Here is a 17125-nt window from a genome sequence, read left to right on the forward strand (position 1 = left end):
GCTTCATGTCTGCTGTTCTTCCTCAGTCACATCACATCTGTAGAGTCATGCTTCATGTCTGCTGTTCTTCCTCAGTCACATCACATCTGTAGAGTCATGCTTCATGTCTGCTGTTCTTCCTCAGTCACATCACATCTGTAGAGTCATGCTTCATGTCTGCTGTTCTTCCTCAGTCACATCACATCTGTAGTCATGCTTCATGTCTGCTGTTCTTCCTCAGTCACATCACATCTGTAGAGTCATGCTTCATGTCTGCTGTTCTTCCTCAGTCACATCACATCTGTAGAGTCATGCTTCATGTCTGCTGTTCTTCCTCAGTCACATCACATCTGTAGAGTCATGCTTCATGTCTGCTGTTCTTCCTCAGTCACATCACATCTGTAGAGTCATGCTTCATGTCTGCTGTTCTTCCTCAGTCACATCACATCTGTAGAGTCATGCTTCATGTCTGCTGTTCTTCCTGAGTCACATCACATCTGTAGAGTCATGCTTCATGTCTGCTGTTCTTCCTGAGTCACATCACATCTGTAGAGTCATGCTTCATGTCTTCTGTTCTTCCTCAGTCATATCACATCTGTAGAGTCATGCTCCATAGCCACATCAGGCCTCCAGCCAGCCAAGATTCTTACACGTCCGAGACGGTGGTTTGTTGTGCAGTTGAGGCATGATCGAATTCCAATCCCACTGTTCCTCTTCACACTACACTCCCAAAGGGTTCTTCCACTGTCTCCATAGGAGAACCCTTTTTGGTTCCAGGTCGAAACTTTTTGGGTTCCATGTAGAACCCTCTGTGGAAAGAGTTCTACATGGAGCTCAAAATGGTTCTACTTAGAACCAAAGGGTTCTATCTGGAACCAAAAAGGGTTCATCAAAGGGTTCTTCTATGGGAACCCTTTTAGGTTCTAGATTGCAAATTTGTGTACAGATGTAGGATCTTAATTTAATCAGCCTGTTGCAGGAGAACTTAATGTATTTGAGGTTTAAAAAGTATTCGGAAGTTCGTAATTTCCACTTTGAAATGTTCAACCCCTACAAAAATGTCCATTAAATATCATACATTTAATAATTCACATTTTCCGTTGCTGCTATTGAGACAGACAGACAGACAAACAGACAGACAGACAGACAAACAGACAGACAGACAGACAGACAGACAGACAGACAGACAGACAGACAGACAGACAGACAGACAGACAGACAGACAGACAGACAGACAGACAGACAGACAGACAGACAGACAGATTAACAGGCAGAAAGACAGACAGACGGACGGACGGACGGACGGACGGACAGACAGACAGACAGACAGACAGAAACAGACAGAAACAGACAGACAGACAGACAGAAACAGACAGACAGACAGACAGACAGACAGACAGACAGACAGACAGACAGACAGACAGACAGACAGACAGACAGACAGACAGACAGACAGACAGACAGACAGACAGACATACAGTGACGCAGACAAACCTGTTAGGATGTTTGAACACAAACAAGGTAATAACGGCTGGTGGCAGTGCCCACAGAGCCAGGGAATCAAACACCAAAGATTACAGAACCAAGGACACAGAGAATCAAACACCAAACAGTACAGAACCAGGGACACAGAGAATCAAACACCAAACAGTACAGAACCAAGGACACAGATAATCAAACCCGAAACAGTACAGAGGCAGGGAGGGAGGGAGGGAGGGCACAGTGATGGTAAATAAAACACAGCCCAGACAGACCCTCCTCTACGGGACAGTGGGTCCTAACGGAGCAGCATGCAGGGAACCGTTGGGTTGGCATCAGAGCAGGAGCCAGTTGTTACTGAACCATTTCACCCTCATTTCCAATTAATGGAGGAGGGTAATGGCATCCGGTACTGTGTGTGTGTGTGTGTGTGTGTGTGTGTGTGTGTGTGTGTGTGTGTGTGTGTGTGTGTGTGTGTGTGTGTGTGTGTGTGTGTGTGTGTGTGTAATGGAGCTGTTTCTCTCCTTATTGCTGTCGGACGTGCTAGAGAAGACTTAATATCTGGGGCTCTTGAATTAAAGTATGAAATACTACACTCTTAGAAAAAAAGGTGCTCTCTAGAACCTGTCCCCATAGGAGAACCTTTTGAAGAACCCTTTTTTGTTCTGGTTAGAACCCTTTTGGTTCCAGGTAGAACTCTTTTGGGTTCCATGTAGAACCTTTTCCACAGTCGAAAGAACACTTTTGGAACCCTTTTTTCTAAGAATGTACCATTGAGGTACAAGGAGATGAGATAATTTACAAAGAGATGAGAGGAAAGAAATGACTGTTTTGTTGATTTTTTTTTTTGCAAGACGAAACAGGAAGTAGGGGAGAGGATTGTAACGTAGGAAGAGGAAGGAGTGTGATCCTGAGATGGAGTCTGTCCCCAGACTGCTATTAGATCTGAGGCTTCTTCAATTACGGAGGCATTTAGAAAAAATTAAATTTTCTAGATTTTTATTTTATTTATTCTAAATGAACTAATATGGTAGGTTATTGACTTTAAATATTTTGGACTATTATGTTAACATTGTGCCACCAGTAGGAGTAGAAACACCAATGATGGTAACAACAATGAGACATTTTTGGTAAAATTAGGATTTTCGAAAATAGAGGCCACAAATGCTCAAATCTAAGGTCATCCACCCTTTTAAAATAATTTATTAAAATTATATGATTAATAATGTTGCTCAAAGTGTTATTTCCCTTCATTTAAATTGACTGACACCAAGTGACACTTTGAATTTAGACACTCCACCTTATCAATGGAATCCTCACATTTACTAAAAGGATGCGATTAGCTGATCATTCTCTTTGATATAGACCCCTCCCCGATAACAGTTTGTAACTGGAGAGAATGCTCAAGGTCCTTGAATATCTTTGTAATCACTGATTTTCAAGGTAGAAACACCAACACCATCAACGACATAACACTGAAGGAGAGACATTGTACTAGAAAAATGTATCTATACAATATATTAAATACTTTTGTTCATTGTCTAGCATTCAAAATGATAGATAGATATCTCTAAACCCAAAAACAAGACAATTAGCTAGCCCACAGTAGTTTCTATAATGCCTACAAAAATATGTTTTGCAGTTTAAAAGACTTGCACATTTTTTCTTATGAAATAACATTGAAATAAAATGGAAATTATATTATATGTCATGTTTAAAAAAATATATTTTTTACCCCCCTTTTTCTCCTCAATTTCATCATATCCAATTGCGATCTTGTCTCATCGCTGCAACTCCCCAACAGGCTGGGAGAGGTAAAGGTCAAGTCATGCGTCCTCTGAAACCCACCAAACCGCACTTCTTAACACCCGCCCTCTTAACCCGGAATCCAGCTGCACCAATGTGTCTGAGGAAACACCGTTCAACTGACAACCGCAGTCAACCTGCAGGCAACCGGCCCGCCACAAGGAGTCGCTAGTGCACCATGAGCCAAGTAAAACCCCCGGTCAAACCCTCCCCTAACCTGGACGCCGCCCTATAGGACTCCCGGTCGTGGCCGGATGTGACACAGCCTGGGATCTAACCCAGGTCAGTAGTGACGCCTCAAGCACTGAATGTGTTTTTAAATGGTGCCAAAGTCAAGTGTCAGCATTTACCACAGCAATTCAAGAATGACCCATCTCCTTTTCTCAAACACACACACATAGACACACACACACACACACACATAGACAAACACACACACACACACACACACACACACACACACACACACACACACACACACACACACACACACACACACACACACACACACACACACACACACACACACACACACACACACACACACACACACACACACACACACACACACACACACACACACAACGTCTGAAGCTAGTGCGCCATAATGCCTCCAGAATTGTGCAACCCCTTGGCGAATTCCCCTCTAACGCACACACACAACGTTGAACCTCTCGCTAAACATTTCCAATGTCTATTATCGTCTAACAACCACTGTTGAACTCACCCATGTATTTCTCTTCTCTCTGCATTGTCTGTCAACATCGCAGTCGAACTGTCACCTTATTCTCAACACTGTGTCATTTTCAATGAAAACAACCTACCTGTCAGTGTTAACTCTTCACGTTCATTTTGTGTCAAATGCCAACAAAACTGAAATTGTGAATCAGTTATCAATACAAAAGCTGTAATCAAACACTTCCTATTTAATGGCGTCGTACACATTAGGGTTAACATATTAGCATATCAGCACCCTAATTATTATTATTCATTGTTACTATTATTATTGTTATTATTATTATTATTATTATTGTTACTATTATTATTGTTATTGTTATTGTTATTATTATTGTTACTATTATTATTATTGTTATTATTATTATTGTTACTATTATTATTATTATTATTGTTACTATTATTATTGTTATTATTATTATTATTGTTACTATTATTATTGCCATTGTTATTATTATTATTATTGTTATTATTATTTTTATTGTTACTATTATTTTTATAATTTTTTACTATTATTATTGTTTTTATTATTATTTTTTTTACTATTATTATTGTTATTATTATTATTATTACTAGTGTTACTATTATTATGATTATTATTATTGTTGTTACTATTATTATTATTGTTATTGTTACTATAATTACTATTATTATTATTATTGTTATTATTATTATTGTTATTGTTAGTGTTACTATTATTATTGTTGTTATTATTATTATTATTGTTATTATTGTTATTGTTATTATTATTATTGTTATTGTTATTAGACTATTAGCTTACATAAAAGGGTTTCTTAAATATGGGGTGTGCTGTGCCCTGTCTTACTCCATGCAGCATTGGCTGAGGATGATCAACCTGAGATGGTGCCTGATACCAGTGAGGAGGGTTCTGCTCCCAGTGAGGAGGGTTCTGCTACCAGTGAGGAGGGTTCTGCTACCAGGGAGGAGGGTTCTGCTTCCAGGGAGGAGGGTTCTGCTCCCAGTGAGGAGGGTTCTGCTACCAGGGAGGAGGGTTCTGCTACCAGGGAGGAGGGTTCTGCTACCAGTGAGGAGGGTTCTGCTCCCAGTGAGGAGGGTTCTGCTCCCAGTGAGGAGGGTTCTGCTACCAGGGAGGAGGGTTCTGCTACCAGTGAGGAGGGTTCTGCTCCCAGTGAGGAGGGTTCTGCTACCAGGGAGGAGGGTTCTGTTTCCAGTGAAGTTTCAGCTACCAGTGAGGAGGGTTCTGCGACCAGTAAGGGTCTACTACCAGTGAGGTTTCTGCTTCCAGTGAGGAGGGTTCTGCTTCCAGTAAGGGTCTACTACCAGTGAGGTTTCTGCTTCCAGGGAGGAGGGTTCTGCTTCCAGTGAGGAGGGTTCTGCTACCAGTGAGGAGGGTTCTGCTACCAGTGAGGAAGGTTCTGCTACCAGGGAGGAGGGTTCTGCTACCAGTGAGGAGGGTTCTGCTACCAGTGAGGAGGGTTCTGCTTCCAGGGAGGAGAGTTCTGCTACCAGTTAGAAGGGGGTTCTGCGTCATGTGTGGAGGGTTCTGCTACCAGTAAGGAGGGTTCTGCTACCAGGGAGGAGGGTTCTGCTTCTAGTGAGGAGGGTTCTGCTACCAGTGAGGAGGGTTCTGCTACCAGTGAGGAGGGTTCTGCTTCCAGTGAGGAGGTTCTGCTATCAGCTAGGAGGGTTCTGCTACCAGTGAGGAGGGTTCTCCTACCAGTGAGGAGGGTTCTGCTACCAGTGAGGAGGTTCTGCTACCAGTAAGGAGGGTTCTGCTACCAGTGAGGAGGGTTCTGCTACCAGTGAGGAGGGTTCTGCTACCAGTGAGGAGGGTTTTGCTACCAGTAAGGAGGGTTCTGCTACCAGGGAGGAGGGTTCTGCTACCAGTGAGGAGGGTTCTGCTACCAGTGAGGAGGGTTCTGCTACCAGTGAGGAGGGTTTTGCTACCAGTGAGGAGGTTCTGCTGCCAGTGAGGAGGGTTCTGCTTCCAGTGAGGAGGGTTCTGTTACCAGTTAGGAGGGTTCTGCTATCAGCTAGGAGGGTTCTGCTATCAGCTAGGAGGGTTCTGCTACCAGTGAGGAGGGTTCTGATACCAGTTAGGAGGGTTCTGCTACCAGGGAGGAGGGTTCTGCTACCAGGGAGGAGGGTTCTGTTTCCAGTGAAGTTTCAGCTACCAGTGAGGAGGGTTCTGCTACCAGTGAGGAGGGTTTTGCTACCAGTGAGGAGGTTCTGCTGCCAGTGAGGAGGGTTCAATGCCCATTGAGGAGGGTTCAATTACCAGTTAGGAGGGTTCTGCTATCAGCTAGGAGGGTTCTGCTACCAGTGAGGAGGGTTCTGCTACCAGTGAGGAGGGTCCTGCTACCAGTGAGGAGGGTTCTGCTACCAGTGAGGAGGGTTCTGCTACCAGTGAGGAGGGTTCTGCTACCAGTGAGGAGGGTTTTGCTACCAGTGAGGAGGGTTCTGCTACCAGGGAGGAGGGTTCTGCTTCCAGGGAGGAGGGTTCTGCTCCCAGTGAGGAGGGTTCTGCTACCAGGGAGGAGGGTTCTGCTACCAGGGAGGAGGGTTCTGCTACCAGTGAGGAGGGTTCTGCTCCCAGTGAGGAGGGTTCTGCTCCCAGTGAGGAGGGTTCTGCTACCAGGGAGGAGGGTTCTGCTACCAGTGAGGAGGGTTCTGCTCCCAGTGAGGAGGGTTCTGCTACCAGGGAGGAGGGTTCTGTTTCCAGTGAAGTTTCAGCTACCAGTGAGGAGGGTTCTGCGACCAGTAAGGGTCTACTACCAGTGAGGTTTCTGCTTCCAGTGAGGAGGGTTCTGCTTCCAGTAAGGGTCTACTACCAGTGAGGTTTCTGCTTCCAGGGAGGAGGGTTCTGCTTCCAGTGAGGAGGGTTCTGCTACCAGTGAGGAGGGTTCTGCTACCAGTGAGGAAGGTTCTGCTACCAGGGAGGAGGGTTCTGCTACCAGTGAGGAGGGTTCTGCTACCAGTGAGGAGGGTTCTGCTTCCAGGGAGGAGAGTTCTGCTACCAGTTAGAAGGGGGTTCTGCGTCATGTGTGGAGGGTTCTGCTACCAGTAAGGAGGGTTCTGCTACCAGGGAGGAGGGTTCTGCTTCTAGTGAGGAGGGTTCTGCTACCAGTGAGGAGGGTTCTGCTACCAGTGAGGAGGGTTCTGCTTCCAGTGAGGAGGTTCTGCTATCAGCTAGGAGGGTTCTGCTACCAGTGAGGAGGGTTCTCCTACCAGTGAGGAGGGTTCTGCTACCAGTGAGGAGGTTCTGCTACCAGTAAGGAGGGTTCTGCTACCAGTGAGGAGGGTTCTGCTACCAGTGAGGAGGGTTCTGCTACCAGTGAGGAGGGTTTTGCTACCAGTAAGGAGGGTTCTGCTACCAGGGAGGAGGGTTCTGCTACCAGTGAGGAGGGTTCTGCTACCAGTGAGGAGGGTTCTGCTACCAGTGAGGAGGGTTTTGCTACCAGTGAGGAGGTTCTGCTGCCAGTGAGGAGGGTTCTGCTTCCAGTGAGGAGGGTTCTGTTACCAGTTAGGAGGGTTCTGCTATCAGCTAGGAGGGTTCTGCTATCAGCTAGGAGGGTTCTGCTACCAGTGAGGAGGGTTCTGATACCAGTTAGGAGGGTTCTGCTACCAGGGAGGAGGGTTCTGCTACCAGGGAGGAGGGTTCTGTTTCCAGTGAAGTTTCAGCTACCAGTGAGGAGGGTTCTGCTACCAGTGAGGAGGGTTTTGCTACCAGTGAGGAGGTTCTGCTGCCAGTGAGGAGGGTTCAATGCCCATTGAGGAGGGTTCAATTACCAGTTAGGAGGGTTCTGCTATCAGCTAGGAGGGTTCTGCTACCAGTGAGGAGGGTTCTGCTACCAGTGAGGAGGGTCCTGCTACCAGTGAGGAGGGTTCTGCTACCAGTGAGGAGGGTTCTGCTACCAGTGAGGAGGGTTCTGCTACCAGTGAGGAGGGTTTTGCTACCAGTGAGGAGGTTCTGCTGCCAGTGAGGAGGGTTCTGCTTCCAGTGAGGAGGGTTCTGTTACCAGTTAGGAGGGTTCTGCTATCAGCTAGGAGGGTTCTGCTATCAGCTAGGAGGGTTCTGCTACCAGGGAGGAGGGTTCTGCTACCAGGGAGGAGGGTTCTGCTTCCAGTGAGGAGGGTTCTGCTACCAGTGATGAGGGTTCTGCTACCAGGGAGGAGGGTTCTGCTATCAGCTAGGTGGGTTCTGCTACCAGTGAGGAGGGTTCTGCTACCAATTAGGAGGGTTCTGTTACCAGTGTGGAGGGCCTGCTACCAGTGAGGACGGTTCTGCTCCCAGTGAGGACGGTTCTGCTACCAGTGAGGAGGGATCTGCTTCCAGGGAGGAGGGTTCTGCTACCAGTGAGGACGGTTCTGCTCCCAGTGAGGACGGTTCTGCTACCAGTGAGGAGGGATCTGCTTCCAGTGAGGAGGGTTCTGCTACCAGTGAGGACGGTTCTGCTACCAGGGAGGAGGGTTCTGCTACCAGTGAGGAGGGATCTGCTTCCAGTGAGGAGGGTTCTGCTACCAGTGAGGACGGTTCTGCTACCAGGGAGGAGGGTTCTGCTACCAGTGAGGAGGGATCTGCTTCCAGTGAGGAGGGTTCTGCTTCCAGTGAGGAGGGTTCTGCTCCCAGTGAGGAGGGTTCTGCTATCAGCTAGGAGGGTTCTGCTATCAGCTAGGAGGGTTCTGCTACCAGGGAGGAGGGTTCTGCTACCAGGGAGGAGGGTTCTGCTTCCACTGAGGAGGGTTCTGTTTCCAGTGATGGTTCTGCTTCCAGTGAGGAGGGTTCTGCTACCAGTGATGAGGGTTCTGCTACCAGGGAGGAGGGTTCTGCTATCAGCTAGGTGGGTTCTGCTACCAGTGAGGAGGGTTCTGCTACCAATTAGGAGGGTTCTGTTACCAGTGTGGAGGGCCTGCTACCAGTGAGGACGGTTCTGCTCCCAGTGAGGACGGTTCTGCTACCAGTGAGGAGGGATCTGCTTCCAGGGAGGAGGGTTCTGCTACCAGTGAGGAGGGTTCTGCTTCCAGGGAGGAGGGTTCTGCTACCAGTGAGGAGGGATCTGCTTCCAGGGAGGAGGGTTCTGCTACCAGTGAGGAGGGATCTGCTTCCAGTGAGGACGGTTCTGCTACCAGTGAGGAGGGATCTGCTTCCAGTGAGGAGGGTTCTGCTACCAGTGAGGACGGTCCTGCTACCAGTTAGGAGGGTCCTGCTACTACTGAGGAGGGTTCTGCTACCAGGGAGGAGGGTTCTGCTACCAGTGAGGAGGGTTCTGCTACCAGTTAGGAGGGTTCTGCTACTACTGAGGAGGGTTCTGCTACCAGGGAGGAGGGTTCTGCTTCCAGTGCTCTCAGGGCAGGAGGGAAGACAGTTCACTTTCTTACACTTGCATTCATTTGTACCTACTATCACATACTTTGCTGACAGCCCTAATCCTTTACTGTGGAAAAACATGTATTTACTAGGACTGGTATATGTGTTTGTCTCACCTAGCTATCTTAAGATGTGTGCTCTAACTATGACTTGTATATTTGGTTGTCTCACCTAGCTAGGATCTGCCCCTTTTTTCAAATTTCACCTAAAATGACATACCCAATTCCAACTGCCTGTAGCTCAGGACCTGAAGCAAGGATATGCATATTCTTGATACCATTTGAAAGGAAACACTTTGAAGTTTGTGTAAATGTGAAAATAATGTAGGAGAATATAACACATTAGATCTGGTAAAAGATAATACAAAAACAACAAAAACGTTTTTTTTTTTTTTTTGCTCCATCATTTTTTTTATGCAAGAGAAAGGCCATAATGTATTATTCCAACCCAGGTGCAAATTACATTTTGGCCACTAGATGGCAGCAGTGTATGTCTAAAGGTTTAGACTGATACACTGAACCATTGCCTTTCTGTTCAAAATCTTGTATCAAGACTGCCCAAATGTGCCTAATTAGTTTATTAATAACTTTTCAAGTTCATAACTGTGCACTCTCCTCAAACAATAGCATGGTATTATTTCACTGTAATAGCAATTGTAAATTGGACAGTTAGATTAACAAGAATTTAAGCTTTCTGCCCATATGAAATATGTCTATGTCCTGGGAAATGTCCTTGTTACCTACAACCTCATGCTAATCGCATTAGTGCACATTAGCTCAACCGTCTCGCGGCTGGAACACCGATCTGTAGAGATCCTTCAGAGGATATTATTAAGATGAAATGCACTAACGTTGACTATGATATCTGGTTGTCTCACCTAGCTATCCTACGATGAAGTCGCTCTGGATAAGAGTTTCTATTAACCTGTTGGGTCTAGGGGGCAGCATTTGCACGTCTGGATAAAAAAAATGTACCCGATTTAATCTGGTTACTAATCCTACCCAGTAACTACAATATGCATATACTTATTATATATGGATAGAAAACACTCTAAAGTTTCCAAAACTGTTTGAATGGTGTCTGTGAGTATAACAGAACTCATTTGGCAGGCAAAACCCTGAGACATTTTCTGACAGGAAGTGGATACCTGATGTGTTGTATTGACTTTAAACCTATCCCATTGAAAAACACAGGGGTTTAGGAATATTTTGGCACTTCCTATTGCTTCCACTAGATGTCACCAGCCTTTACAAAGTGTTTTGAGTCTTCTGGAGGGAGATCTGACCGAACAAGAGCCATGGAACGATGATGGCCCATTAGACACCTTGCGCGCGAGTTGATGTTGGGTACCCTCGTTCCAATACGTTATAAAAGAGTATGCATTCGTCCACCTTGAATATTATTAATGTTCTGGTTAAAAAAGGCCCTAATGATTTATGCTATACAACGTTTGACATGTTTGAACGAACGGAAATATATTTTTTCCCCTCGTTCATGACGAGAAGTCCGCCTGGCTTACATCATGTGCTAACGAGACGGAGATTTTTGGACATAAATGATGAGCTTTTTTGAACAAAACTACATTCGTTATGGACCTGTGATACCTGGAAGTGACATCTGATGAAGAGAATCAAAGGTAATGGATTATTTACATAGTATTTTCGATTTTAGATCTCCCCAACATGACGTCTAGTCTGTATCGCAACGCGTATTTTTCTGGGCGCAGTGCTCAGATTATTGCAAAGTGTGATTTCCCAGTAAGGTTATTTTTAAATCTGGCAAGTTGATTGCGTTCAAAAGATGTAAATCTATAATTCTTTAAATGACAATATAATATTTTACCAATGTTTTCTAATTTTAATTATTTAATTTGTGACGTTGACTTGACTGCCGGTTATTGGAGGGAAACGATTTCCTCAACATCAATGCCATAGTAAAACGCTGTTTTTGGATATAAATATCAACTTGATAGAACTAAAAATGCATGCATTGTCTAACATAATGTCCTAGGAGTGTCATCTGATGGAGATTGTAAAAGGTTAGTGTATCATTTTAGCTGGTTTTATGGTTTTGGTGACCCTGTCTTTGACTTGACAAAACATTACACACAACTCTTGTAAATGTACTGTCCTAACATACTCTAAATTTATGCTTTCGCCGTAAAACCTTTTTGAAATCGTAAAACGTGGTTAGATTAAGGAGATGTTTATCTTTCAAATGGTGTAACATAGTTGTATTTTTGAAAAATTAGAATTTTGACATTTATTTGGATTCAAATTTGCCGCTCTTGAAATGCACCTGCTGTTGATGGAGTGCACCACGGGTGGCACGCTAGCGTCCCACCTAGCCCCAAGAGGTTAACCTGTTGGGGATAGGGGGCAGTATTTGCACGGCCAGATAAAAAACGTACTCGATTTAATCTGGTTACTACTCCTGCCCAGTAACTAGAATATGCATATAATTATTGGCTTTGGATAGAAAACACCCTAAAGTTTCTAAAACTGTTTGAATGGTGTGTGTGAGTATAACAGAACTCATATGGCAGGCAAAAACCTGAGAAGATTCCTTACAGGAAGTGGCCTGTCTGACAAGTTCTTGTTCTTCTTGGCTCTGTTTATTGAAAACTGAGGATCTTTGCTGTAACGTGACACTTCCTACGGCTCCCATAGGCTCTCAGAACCCGGGAAAAAGCTGAATGATGTAATTCCAGCCTCTGGCTGAAAAACATTAACGCCTTTGGATAGTGGTCGGTCAGAGTACCATCAGACTGAGGCTCGTGCACGAGGGGATCCCATGTTTTTATTTTCTCTCTCTTTGAACGTAAACACGCTTTCCCGGTCGGAATATTATCGCTTTTTTACGAGAACAATGGCATAAAAATTGATTTTAAACAGCGGTTGACATGCTTCGAAGTACGGTAATGGAATATTTAGAATTTTTTTGTCACGAAATGCGTCGTGCGCGTCACCCTTCTTTACCATTCGGATAGTGTTTTGAACGCACGAACAAAACAGAGGATATTTGAACATAACTATGGATTATTATGAACCAAACCAACATTTGTTATTGAAGTAGAAGTCCTGGGAGTGCATTCTGACGAAGAACAGCAAAGGTAATAACATTTTTCTTATAGTAAATCTGACTTTGGTCAGGGCTAAACTTGGTGGGTGTCTAAATAGCTAGCCCTGTGATGCCGGGCTATCTACTCAGAATATTGCAAAATGTGCTTTCACCGAAAAGCTATTTTAAAATCGGACATAGGGAGTGCATAGAGGAGTTCTGTATCTATAATTCTTAAAATAATTGTTATGTTTTTTGTGAACATTTATCGTGAGTAATTTAGTAAATTCACCGGAAGTTTGTATGCTAGTTCTGAACGTCACATGCTAATGTAAAAAGCTGGTTTTTGATATAAATATGAACTTGATTGAACAAAACATGCATGTATTGTATAACATAATGTCCTAGGTTTGTCATCTGATGAAGATCATCAAAGGTTAGTGCTGCATTTAGCTGTGGTTTGGGTTTATGTGACATTATATGCTAGCTTGAAAAATGGGTGTCTGATTATTTCTGGCTGGGTACTCTGCTGACATAATCTAATGTTTTGCTTTCGTTGTAAAGCCTTTTTGAAATCGGACAGTGTGGTCCTATTAGCGAGAGTCTTGTCTTTAAAATGGTGTAAAATAGTCATATGTTTGAGAAATTGAAGTAATAGCATTTCTAAGGTATTTGAATAACGAGCCACGGGATTCAACTGGCTGTTGAGTAGGTGGGACGATTTCGTCCCGCCGATCCTAGAGAGGTTAAATGACTAACATGCCAATGTAAATGTAGAAATAGTCTCGGAGTAGTAGTGCTGATATAGGATCAGTTTATACAACAGACAGCTGATCCTAGACCACTTTGAGATGCATGATACCTATGACCTCAGACATCACCCAGTCCAGAGTCCCTTCGATCCACCTCCGTGTTTTCCCTTTCACCCCTTCAATCCGGTCGCATTAGTTCAACCCCAGCCCACCCGCTAAAGCCCAGTAGCTGCATGAACCAGTGAGCAGCGGGTCAATTGTGGCAGACGTTGAAAAAAGAGAAAGCCGAGAGAAAAAAAGGAAGAGCAAGCAGGAGAAAAATAGAAAATATTTACAGACCAGCTCCTTTTGTCAGCTTTCACCTCTCTCCCTCCTCACTCCTTCTTTCTCTCATTCTTCTGGTTTTCTCAGTCCTTAATCCTGTGCTCTTCCGACGCTTGGTGGTCACAGGTTTTGACAGCAGACTGTAATGACCTAAGCTGCTCTCTGTGGGGGGTGAGGAGAGAGGGATGGGAGTAGGGGGAGAGGGGAGGAGGAGAGATGGGAGAGGGGTAGAAAGGGATATGGGAGAAGAGGGGAGGGGAGATGGGAAGGGGAGAAGGGTGGAGGAGGGTGGAGGAGGGAGAGAGGGGCAGGGAAGGTGGGTGGGAGGAGAAGAGGGTGGAGAGGAGGTGGGGAGAAAGAGGGGGCGGAGGAAAGCAGAGGAGAGGAGGTGGAGTAAGGAAGTGTGTGGAGGAGGAGAGCGAGGGAAGAGTGGAGAGAGAGGGAAGATGGGAGAGAGAGGGGAGAGAGAGGGAAGAAAGGAGAAAAGAGAAGGTGAGAGGAGAGAGAGAGTCGAGTGAAGAGGCTTTGGAGAGTGTTGTGCACAGGGTCTAGATGAGAGTCTATTTGGTGTCCAATTAATCTCAGGTGCAATGTTGCAGTTTAACATCTTGGCCACTAGGGGCAGTGGTTATCCACAGAACCTGGGCCTCGTTTCCCAGAGCCTTCGTTAGTAACATGGCTCTTAAAAACTTTCACACATCTATGAGTGATCCACACTACAGATGCTTGTTTGCACCTCCACCTTCACTTTTATTCACTGTTTACAAAAGATCTCCGCTAAACATAAACTCAAGATGTTTAGGCTGTGTCTGTCTGACTATGAGTGTCGATAACTTCAGAATTAAGTTGACTACAAATACAAAAAGCTTTTTGCAATTGTTACAAACAAGTGAAGGACAAAATGAAAAACCGAGATGACTGCATTAAAATATATATACGTCTAACGGGCTATACAGTATAGGTTATTTCAATCATTTTTAAATCAATTTCATGTTCATTTAATTAACATATATTTTGCAACAAGGCTACTGTCCCCTCAATGTGTGATGATGTGTGCACAATCTGTGATTTTGTAAATTATTATTGGGGAAGCACAATATGCCGCCTCAATAGCCTTTTTTTTCAGCCATAGTCCCACCTATCTCTCTAGGAGCTGATCCTTCATCAGTATTGTGGAACATTTTTGCATTGTAAAGGTAAGATTTAAATGGAAAAAGCTGATCCGAAACCAGCTCTGCTTTTTCTTTCCATCCTATCAGTAGGCCTATCGACAACAAAGTCTAATGATGCACCTAGCAAACGTTCTCTCCATGTGCTTGTTTGGGAAACACTCCCCAAAAAAGTTGTCTTGTTAACAACAATGCATCTGGTACGATCATTGTAACGCTTAAGTTACATCGTAAGTGGGAAATGAGATCCTGTCGAGAGGAATCTTCAAATATTGTCCTACATGGCTGACGAGGTACACGTTTTTGTCTTTCTTTCACATTTAACCTTTATTTAACTCGGCAAGTCAGTTAAGAACACGTTCTTATTTACAGTGACGGCCTACCCGGGCGACACTGGGCGAGTTGTCTGCTGCCCTATAGGACTCCCAATCACAGCCAGATGTGTTTCAGCCTGGATTTGAACCAGGGACTGTAGTGATGCGTCTTGCACTCAGAGGTAGCTGTTTGTTGTTATCTCTGATTGCAGGCCATATTTAAGTGTGTTTGTTTTCACTTGTGTTTGTGGGTGGTTGTTTCCAGTTTAGTCTGTGCACCTTACTGGACTGTTATCGTCGTTATTTTGTTTAAGTGTGTTACCTTCAATAAATACGAAGATGAGCAATATACCCGCTGCATATTGGTCCGATGATTTCTCCTCTTCAGACGACGACGATTATGACAGAACCACCCACCATAAGAGGACTAAGCAGCGGAGGAGGGAGCAGCAGGAGAGCTACTTCGAGTCGTGGACATGGGAGGAAATAATGGATGGAAAGGGACCCTGGAGGCAGGCAGGGGAGTACCGGTGCCCGAAGGAGGAGCTGGAGGCAGCAAAGGCTGAGCGACGGAGGTACGAGGCACTATATCCTCCATTTCAGGAGGTGAGGAGGCAGGCCCCAAAACTTTTTTGGGGGGGGCACACGGGGAGTTGGAGTAAGTCAGGCAATAGGCCTGAACCAAGTCCTCGTGCTTATTATGGGGAGCGTTTGATGTTGAGAGCACCGTGCTATGTGGAAATGCGCACGGTCTCGCCCATCCGCACGCACAGTCCGGTACGGTTGATACCAGCCCCCCGCAAGTGCCGTGCTAGAGTGGGCATCCAGCCAGGGAGAAGTGCGCCGGCACAGCACATCTGGCCACCAGTGCGTCTCCTAGGCCCAGGCTACCCTACGTCTGCTCTACGCATGGCAGCCATCATGCCTCAGCACAGCCCAGTTCGCCCTGTGCCAGCACTCCGCCCGTGCAGGGCTACAGTGACAATCCAGCCAAGACGGGTTGTGCAGGCTGTGCGCTCCAGACCTCCAGTGCGTATTCAAGACCCAGTGTATCCTGTTCCTGCTCCTCGCGCTAGCCCTGTGGTGCGTGTTACTGTTCTGGCGCCTCCAAAGCCAGCCCCACGCATCAGGCTTCTAGTGCGCCTGCCCAGTCCAGTATGTCCTGTTCCCGCTCCTCGCACTAGCCCTGAGGTGCGTGTCAATAGTCTGGTGCCTCCAAAGCCAGCCCCACGCATCAGGCCTTCAGTGCGCCTGCCCAGCCTAGTACGTCCTGTTCCTGCTCCTCGCACTAGCCCTGTGGTGTGTGTCACTAGTTTTGCGCCTCCAAAGCCAGCCCCACACTTCAGGCCTTCAGTGCGCAGTCCCCGTCCAGAGCTTCCGGCGAAAGTTCCCCGTCCAGAGCTTCCGACGACAGTTTCCCGTCCAGAGCTTCCGACGACAGTTCCCCGTCCAGAGCTTCCGGCGACAGTTCCCCGTCCAGAGCTTCCGGCGACAGTGCCCCTGTCCAGAGCTTCCGGCGACAGTGCCCCGTCTAGAGCTTCCGGCGACAGTTCCCCGTCCAGTGCTTCCGGCGACATCCTACAGTCCAGAATCAACAGAGACGGCCCACAATCCGGAGCCGGCAGAGACGGCCCACAGTCTGGAGCCTGCAGAGACGGCCCACAGTCCGGAGCCTGCAGAGACGGCCCACAGTCCGGAGCCTGCAGAGACGGCCCACAGTCCGGAGCCTGCAGAGACGGCCCACAGTCCGGAGCCTGCAGAGACGGCCCACAGTCCGGAGCCTGCAGAGACGGCCCACAGTCCGGAGCCTGCAGAGACGGCCCACAGTCCGGAGCCTGCAGAGACGGCCCACAGTCCGGAGCCTGCAGAGACGGCCCACAGTCCGGAGCATGCAGAGACGGCCCACAGTCCGGAGCATGCAGAGACGGCCCACAGTCCGGAGCCTGCAGCGACGCTCCTCAGCCCTGAGCCTGCAGCGACGCACCTCAGCCCGAGGTCTCCAGCGACGCACCTCAGCCCGAGGTCTCCAGCGACGCACCTCAGCCCAGAGCCTTCAGCAGTGGTCTGCTGCCCTGAGCCTTCAAGGGGGGTGGGCAGGTTAGAATGGGGACTAAAGCCGGAGCCTGAGCCACCTCCGTAGTTGGAGGTGGCCACCCT

This window comes from Salmo salar, chromosome ssa19 (assembly GCF_905237065.1).
Source record: "Salmo salar chromosome ssa19, Ssal_v3.1, whole genome shotgun sequence".
NCBI lineage: Eukaryota > Metazoa > Chordata > Actinopteri > Salmoniformes > Salmonidae > Salmo > Salmo salar.